The 8,248-nt window shown below is 35.6% G+C and overlaps 1 pseudogene; it reads left to right on the forward strand.

Annotated features, from left to right (window-relative positions):
- The window catches only part of LOC133668147 (uncharacterized), a 58,307-nt pseudogene extending 53,989 nt beyond the window's left edge, over nt 1–4,318 (forward strand).
- The last annotated feature ends 3,930 nt before the right edge of the window (nt 4,319–8,248 follow it).

Consider the following 8,248-nt stretch of genomic DNA (forward strand, 5'->3'; position numbering starts at 1 on the left):
ATCAAGACATATATGGATCAACCTTTAATGGGCTGCCCCCATAGGTGAAGGTGGAGAGCTACCTGGACTCTTGAGACTAAGAGCGAGAGACTCACGGAGGAGTAAGGCGTGGTTCCTAGGATGGAACAGAGGGCAGACGCAACTCCTGGATGAGTAGACTCTTGGAAGATTGGTGAGCTCATGATCATATTGAGATACTCAGATAATGACTGTCGCACCTGGAAATAGAAATTTCCGTTTGAGGGGGTGTTGTAAGCCTTGGTGTAAGGCTTGATGAATCATTCCGGACCGAGCATGGTTGATACGCTCGAAGGGGAATGCAGTATGTCCCAGAGATAAGTGTTAACACTCTTCAGATGTGAAGTGGCAGACCATCTGGTTGTAATGATCCTTTTGTGTGAGAAAAGGTGTGCTTTGGTGACTCTGGTAATTGAAAGGTTTGGCGAGTACCTGTAAACTCGGCCACAAATGCTCTCAGAATGGTAAGCTTGGAAGAGCTGCAGGATGTAAGCTTGTGTTGAAGAAGCAAGAGGACAATTGCCCATATAAATATCAAAGGGGGTGATTGTTGGGAATTGCCATTAATGGGCAACCTACCCTAAGGAGTAGGGTTACCATTTGTCAATGGTAGATGCACCCACCATTGACAAATGTATCAACCCATGTGCAGCTGCTGTTGTTGAAGAAGAGGAGCCACCGTACTTGCCTATTTATAGGCATACGTAAGAGAGCAAAATGTAAGAGAGGGGCGAGAATGTGAAGAGTGTAGAGAGAAAGTGAAGGGCTGCAAGTGCAGCAAGAGAGCTGGGAGTAGAGTTTGAGTGAAGTGATCCTCCTCCTCCATGTATTTGTTTTGTATCCTTTCTCTAATCTCTAATAAAATGGACTCTCTCCCGTGGATGTAGGCGGTTTTGCCGAACCATGTTAAATATTGTGTCAGTGTGCTTTAGCCTCCATATGAGCAAATATCAGTACACCACCGGTCCGCGCATGGGGAGTCGGAATCCCCAACATGCATAATCAAAGATGTCCTGATGATAATCTTCATGAAAGGGATCGAAGGAATTATCATAATCAAGACACTATCATCAAACATGTCCAGCATATTTTCCAAAATAATCAAATGATGCATCCATATCCGCTGCATTGGATCTTCGACGAGGTGGTGACCTCCTTGGTGGCGGCTTGTGATGTTTCCATGTGTACGAGCCTGGCATGACAGTGTGCTACAGCACAACACAACCTGCTATTCATTATAAGGAGTGTAAAGATGAAGCTCTCCGAGATGAAAGTAAATGAACGTAAAAGGAGCCATGTTCCAAGGGAAACAGGTTACCTCTTACAAAAGCAATCATTGCCATCGAAGTTCTTAAATCTTTTTTCTTTTTTTCAAATTGTCGAAAAAATGCCACAGTATTCACCTATGCCACCAAGTATGGAGAGATCAATCCTAAACGAGGGATATACAAAATCAGACTTGGGATGGCAGTGAGACGTTTTACGACATTTTGGGCAAGCTCTCAATGTCATCCCAGAGGCTGGGGAACCGTTATGCCAATTCCTGAACAGGATAAGCAGAATGGATGATCCACATGCGGGCAGGACTGCAAACTTTCTTTCAGCAGCCGTGGGCTTTGGAAGTACACCATCCATACATATTGGGCAAGCTCTCAATTAATGTCATCCCAGAGGTTGGAGAACCATTACGCCAATTCCTGATACAGGATATGCACAATGGATTCAGGATGGCATTAAGGTATATTTATGCCCATAACCTGCCCTTCATGACAATATCATTTTACAGTTAATAGTGTAACCACTCGCCGTTAGGAACTATTATTTGACATAATTCCCTCCAAAACAGAATGTAAAATATCAATTATCCCCATTCAGGCAGGACTGCAATCCTTCTTTCAGGTGCTGTGGGCTTTGAAAGCACACCATCCATGCATACACTGCCATCAATTTCTTCACTACGTTTCAATGCCACAAGAAACTTTTGTTTCGTTTCTTCTCACATGATTTCAAATGCTCCCCTCTTTCATCTTCCCTGAAGGAATGATCAAAACAATGTGATGCTGAAGTTTTTTGAGAAAAAAAGTTTCTCCTTTTTTTTTTCAGTTTAGGATTTTTATTTTCTAGTTTTTCTAGTTTTTTATATATAAAAATTTGTAAGTGGAGACATGGATTTGCTTGGTCTTCAATGCAAGAAACCCGTAGGATTTTGAGGTTTTGACGTATTATAACCCATGAGTTTGCCTTATAACAAACCCAGTTATCATTCGCTTTGCATCCCGACTGCCTCCCAATGTTTTCCACTAGTGGGACATAAATCACCATGAAGACTCCATTGGGGCATTTGCCAGCACCAAGAAACGAACAGAGCGAACAGTCTTCTTGTTTTCCATCCTACTCAACCTCCGTCAAGAAATTTACTTGCAGGGTTTCCTATAAAAATCCAACAGAAATCCACAAAAGAATCAAAGGGAGTTGAAGGATCACCATACGCACTATGAATTCCTTTTCACGTCAATTCAACTGATGAAAACATCAAAAGTGAACCACAGCTAGCAGCAACAATATATTCCATGATGCTTATGCTCCTTTTGACGGTATTGAGGAACAAGATGTTGTTTCATGGAATGTGAGTATTGCAGGGTTTGCAGAGAATAATTTGATGGATGATGCATTAACATTGTTTAGTTCGATGCTGAAAGGTCAAACAAAGCCAAAATATACAACCTTAGCTAATATTCTACCTGTGCGTGGATCTCTAGACGAGAATATTGCTTCCTGGTTTGGGAAAGAGATTCACGGTTATGGTTTAGGACCCGTCATGAAGTGGAATTGGACTGCTTTGTAGCGGACCATTTATATAAAATTCAAGCAGAGAATATTGGGAACTATGTAGTTTTGTCAAACCTGTATGCAGCAGATGCTAGATGGGATGGAGCCATGGAAATAAGGAAACACGATCCACTTCAAGTTAATCGATTGGACGCAACGTTCCCCAACTTCTGGGTCAGGATCATGGAATGAGTTGCTGCTACAGTTTTGGTATGTTTCCAACTTCAGATTGATGTTTTTACCTTATTTCCTCTGTAGAAACTACAAAATATGGGATAAAATCTATTGTGTCCTTATGAAAAATCGTAAAAGTGTGGATTAATTTAGACTGCATGTCTGGCCTGCACACTCTGCAGTCCTTTCGAGGGTTTCAATATACAAACCAATTCCTTCTGCTTGCTTCATCCTTGTTGGTGGCATAGCTTAGTAAGTCGTGGGTAATGAGATTGGATATTTTTATAATTCTAAGAGACTGGAAATTTCATAGCTGTAGTCACACTTGCTAATTATCTTATTCAATTGCTAATTATCTTATTCAGTACTGTCCATCCATGGGTTATTAACACTCAAATTTGTATTCGAAGGATCAACTGCAGTGCCTTGTATCTCTACTCTGCTCATGCAGCATGCTTATTTGCGAGGACAAATGATCTCTTAGAATTATAAGAACAATAAGCAAGAGTAAAGTAAAATAATGTGACCATTACAATATTTGCTGCTTTTTCAATAACAATGACTTCTGTTTATGATAACAGTTTACACAAAGCATCTTACTTCACATAGCAGAACTGTTCTATGCATTGTCAAAGTGTTTGTCACTTGCATGTGGGGATGTTAAAGGAAACAAGGTAAGCAGCTCTGGTTCAGTGCAACATGGTTTTAGAAAAAACAAAGTTACGAAGCCAAATTTGGCGCATGATCGATTAGCCTAGATCGATCCATAATATCATCATTTCATTTTAGTATATTAAAAAAATTAGAAATATCAGCATATTTTTTTTAACATCTTAAAAAGTTTGGTCAAAACTAAAGCCAATTAACTAGTTTTTCTCTATTCTCGTAAGAGTATAATATATATATATATATATATATATATATATATATATATATATATATATATATATATAAGGGATTAGTATTTTACTATAACGCGGGCTGCTGTTCACTGTGGATTGCACTGTACTGCACTGTGAATGTATTGTGAGTGCTTTCACTATGGATTGCACTATAGCACGGGTACTGTGTACTGTGAGTGCTTGCACTGTTGGTGGGGGCATTTAGGGAGGTTGCAGCCTGCAGGCCCCAAGCGCTAGGTTGGAAGCGCACCCCCTGGGGCTGTACACATGTGGCGTTTGGGCTGCCTGCTTGGGGCGGAGCAAACACAGCGCCACCTGGTGCTTGGTCTGCTTCCTCTTGGGTGGAGGCCAAGCACGTGGAGCTTGGGTATCACCACCTCAAGCCAGCAGTATAGTGCCACCTGACGCTTGGTCTGCTTGCTCTTGGGTGCAACCCAAGCGCCGCGTCAGCTTGCTCTTGGGTGCAGCCCAAGCGCCACGTGGCGCTTGGGCTGCCTATATTTTTAGTGTAATTACAAGTATTGGTATTAAAAATATTATTCTTAGTTTTCTTATTATTCTTTTTTTAGTATAACTAATTTTTAGAGTATTAATAGTAAAAATATTATTGTTTGTTTTGTTGATTTTTTTATAATTAATATTAAGAGAATTATTATATTTTTTCTTAATATAAAAAATATTATTAATTTTTTAGTCTAATTAATAGTGTTGATCTCAAAACTATTATTATTTGTTCTCTTAATATTATTTTTTGGTATTATTAATAGTATTAATATCTAAAATATTATTATATTTGGTGTTATAAATAATATGATTTTTATAATAATTCATATTATTGCCACTAAAAATATTATTATTTGTATTTTAAAAATTTTAGTATTTTCATTAAAATTTATAAGAGCATAAATATTATTATCATCATTAATAAATTTAAAAAAACTGCTATTATTATGAAAAAAACTACGTTGGGACACGTGGCGCTTGAGTTCCATCTTGAGGGCGGACAACCCAAACGCCACGTGGCACTTGGCTTGCTTCCTCTTGGCTGCAGTCCAAGCGCCACGTGGTGCTTTGGCTTGGACACTCACAGGCATGGCCCAAGGCTAGCCTTGGGCTTGGTAGGGCAGGACCAAAAATAGAATTGGGTCTTGGTCACGGGTAGACCATGTAACACGTGGCGCTTGGACAACACCAACCCAAGCCCGCAGCCCAGTGCCACCTGGAGCTTGGTCTGTTTCCTTTTGGGTGCAGCCAAAGTGCCACGTGGCGCTTGGGCTGCCTATATTTTTAGTGTAATTACAAGTATTGGTATTAAAAATATTATGCTTAGTTTTCTTATTATTCTTTTTTTAGTATAACTAATTTTTAGAGTATTAATAGTAAAAATATTATTGTTTGTTTTGTTGATTTTTTTTGTATAATTAATATTAAAAGAATTATTATATTTTTTCTTAATATAAAAAATATTATTGTTTTTTTAGTTTAATTAATAGTGTTGATCTCAAAAATATTATTATTTGTTCTCTTAATATTATTTTTTTGGTATAATTAATAGTATTAATCTCTAAAATATTATTATATTTGGTTTTATAAATAATATGATTTTTATAATAATTCATATTATTGCCACTAAAAATATTATTATTTATATTTTAAAAATTTTAGTATTTTCATTAAAATTTATAAGAACATAAATATTATTATCATGATTAATAAATTTTTAAAAACTGCTATTACTATAAAAAAACAACGTTGGGACACGTGGCGCTTGGGTTCCCTCTTGAGGCATACAACCCAAACGCCATATGGCACTTGACTTGCTTCCTCTTGGCTGCAGTCCAAGCATCACGTGGTGCTTTGGCTTGGGCACTCACAGGCATGGCCCAAGGCTAGCCTTGGGCCTGGTAGGGCAGGACCAAAAATAGAATTGGATCCTGGCCACGGGGAGACCATGCACCACGTGGCACTTGGACAATACCTACCTAAGCCCGCAGCCCAGCGCCACCTGGAGCTTGGTCTGCTTCCTCTTGGGTGCAGCCAAAGCGCCACGTGGTGCTTGGGCTGCTTATACTTTTAGTATAATTACAAGTATTGGTATTAAAAATATTATTATTAGTTTTTTAATTTTTTTGTTAGTATAATTAATTTTTAGAGTATTAATAGTAAAAATATTATTGTTTGTTTTGTTGATATTATTTTTTTAGTATAATTAATATTAAAAGAATTATCATATTTTTTCTTAATATATTTTTTTCATATGATTGATAGTATAGGTGTTAAAAATAGTATTATTTTTTTAGTCTAATTAATAGTGTTGATCTCAAAACTATTATTATTTGTTCTCTTAATATTATTGTTTTTGGTATAATTAATAATAAAATTATTATTATATTTTTTCTTAATATATTTTTTAATATAATTAATAGTATTAATATAAAAAATATTATTATTTTTGGAGTTATAAATAATATTATTTTATAATAATTAATAATATTAACACTAAAAATATTATGATTTGTATTATAAATATTATTATTTTCAGTAAAATTTATAAGAGTATATTTTATTGTAATTAATATTATTAATAAAATAATTGATGAATTTAAAAGAAAATGTTATATCATTTACTAATTTTACCAAATGTATTGTAACAATAATTTTATCAAATTACATTTAATTTTACATTTACTTTCACTTATAAATTATATACAAATTATTAGTTGTAGGATCCAAAAATAAACTTGGATCCTACTATATACATGATTCAAAATAATCTTGAGTCCTGTATAGTCTAGTCCAAAGCTAACTCAAGGCTAGACTTGAACCAGGTTGGGCAGAACTTAAAATAATCTTGGATTCTGGCCACGGCAGGACTGAAATATACTTAGGATCTAGTCTAGTAGGCTCTAAATAAACTTGAGTCCTGCTCCTAATTATTTGAGGAAGTTAAAGGTGAGCCCACGCGGAGGAAGTTAAAGAAACTAAAACTTCTAACGAAATCACGGTTTCTTCTCCTGTGTCTTGACGTAGAACCTATCTACACTTGATCAGTTTTAGAAAGCGGAGGCAAAAAAAAAAAAAAAAAAAAATTGTATTTGATGGATTGACTTTTGAAACATCATGAAGAAATATCGCAATTAGACACATAAATCATCATCATGGATCCAGCCTTAATTGCTTGGAAATTATGCACCAATAAGCATGAGTGAATATAGAGGACCGCAGATTTTTATGGAACTCGGTCAACAACAAAACCTCCACCATTTCCCACAAACAGTCATAAATCATACACACACAGCATGCATTTATTTTGGGTTTTTTTTTTTCTTTTTTACAATCATGTATGTATGTCTTCTGACTTTCTCAAAAACACAAAGTAAATTGGACAGCCTTTTATTTACTTGTGATTTTTTGTCCTGATTACAGTCTACCGGTTCCAGGTCTACTGTTCAACTTCCGAAGAAAGCCCTTCAAAGGCTTGTTTCTTCTTTCTTGTTCTAACGCCTTCTGGGAACGTTATTAATGTTGAAACAAAGACAAGAGAGAGAATTAAGAAAATTTTAATATATTTTGTACTTTTAATTATGATGTTTTTTTTTGGGAAACTAATTAAATACGTTGTAATACAATAGGATTAGATGCCATTGAAAGGTTTGAATCAGTGGACTTGGTTGACTGCGTCACCAGTACCTTAATTTATAGACAGTTCAATCATCAATGGGCAGGAAAGGTCAAAAGAAAATTGTACAGTGAATTAAGAAAATTGTTGTCATGATGCTGTTAGATAATTAAAAAAATAACATTAATTGATTTAGGGAATTTTTTTATAAGCACACAAATATAGTATTTGCCCCCATGCGTGTCCTCGATTTTCTTTTTTAAATCGTAGGTCTTAATATATAATATATTTTCCTCATCATCTTCGTCCTTATTCAAGACATTGTTTAAAACCCGACATAATTTTACGGGTTAATTAATGATTAGGGTGATCTAAGATTTATAAGAAAATTAATTTAATATGAATCAGTAAAAATTTGGGTTTGTAAAATGAAGAAAACAGTGAAATAGAAAATATATTTTTCACCTGAATGTTATAGATACAAGGTTACTCTTTATAGAGTTTGAATACAGCATAATAATCTTAACAGAAAATCTTATCAACATTTGAAATTCAGCAGAAGATGTGAGGTAGATCAGATCAGTTAGTGTTCCTAATCTTCCTCTTGATTTTTCTCTTGTTGATAGCTACAGTTACTTGATTTGCTGAGCAGTTCCACATTTTCCTCTACACGCCCCCTCAATCTGAAGGGAAGAGCTCGGACATT

The sequence above is a fragment of the Populus nigra genome, chromosome 11 (genome assembly GCF_951802175.1).
Source record: "Populus nigra chromosome 11, ddPopNigr1.1, whole genome shotgun sequence".
Taxonomy (NCBI): Eukaryota; Viridiplantae; Streptophyta; class Magnoliopsida; order Malpighiales; family Salicaceae; genus Populus; species Populus nigra.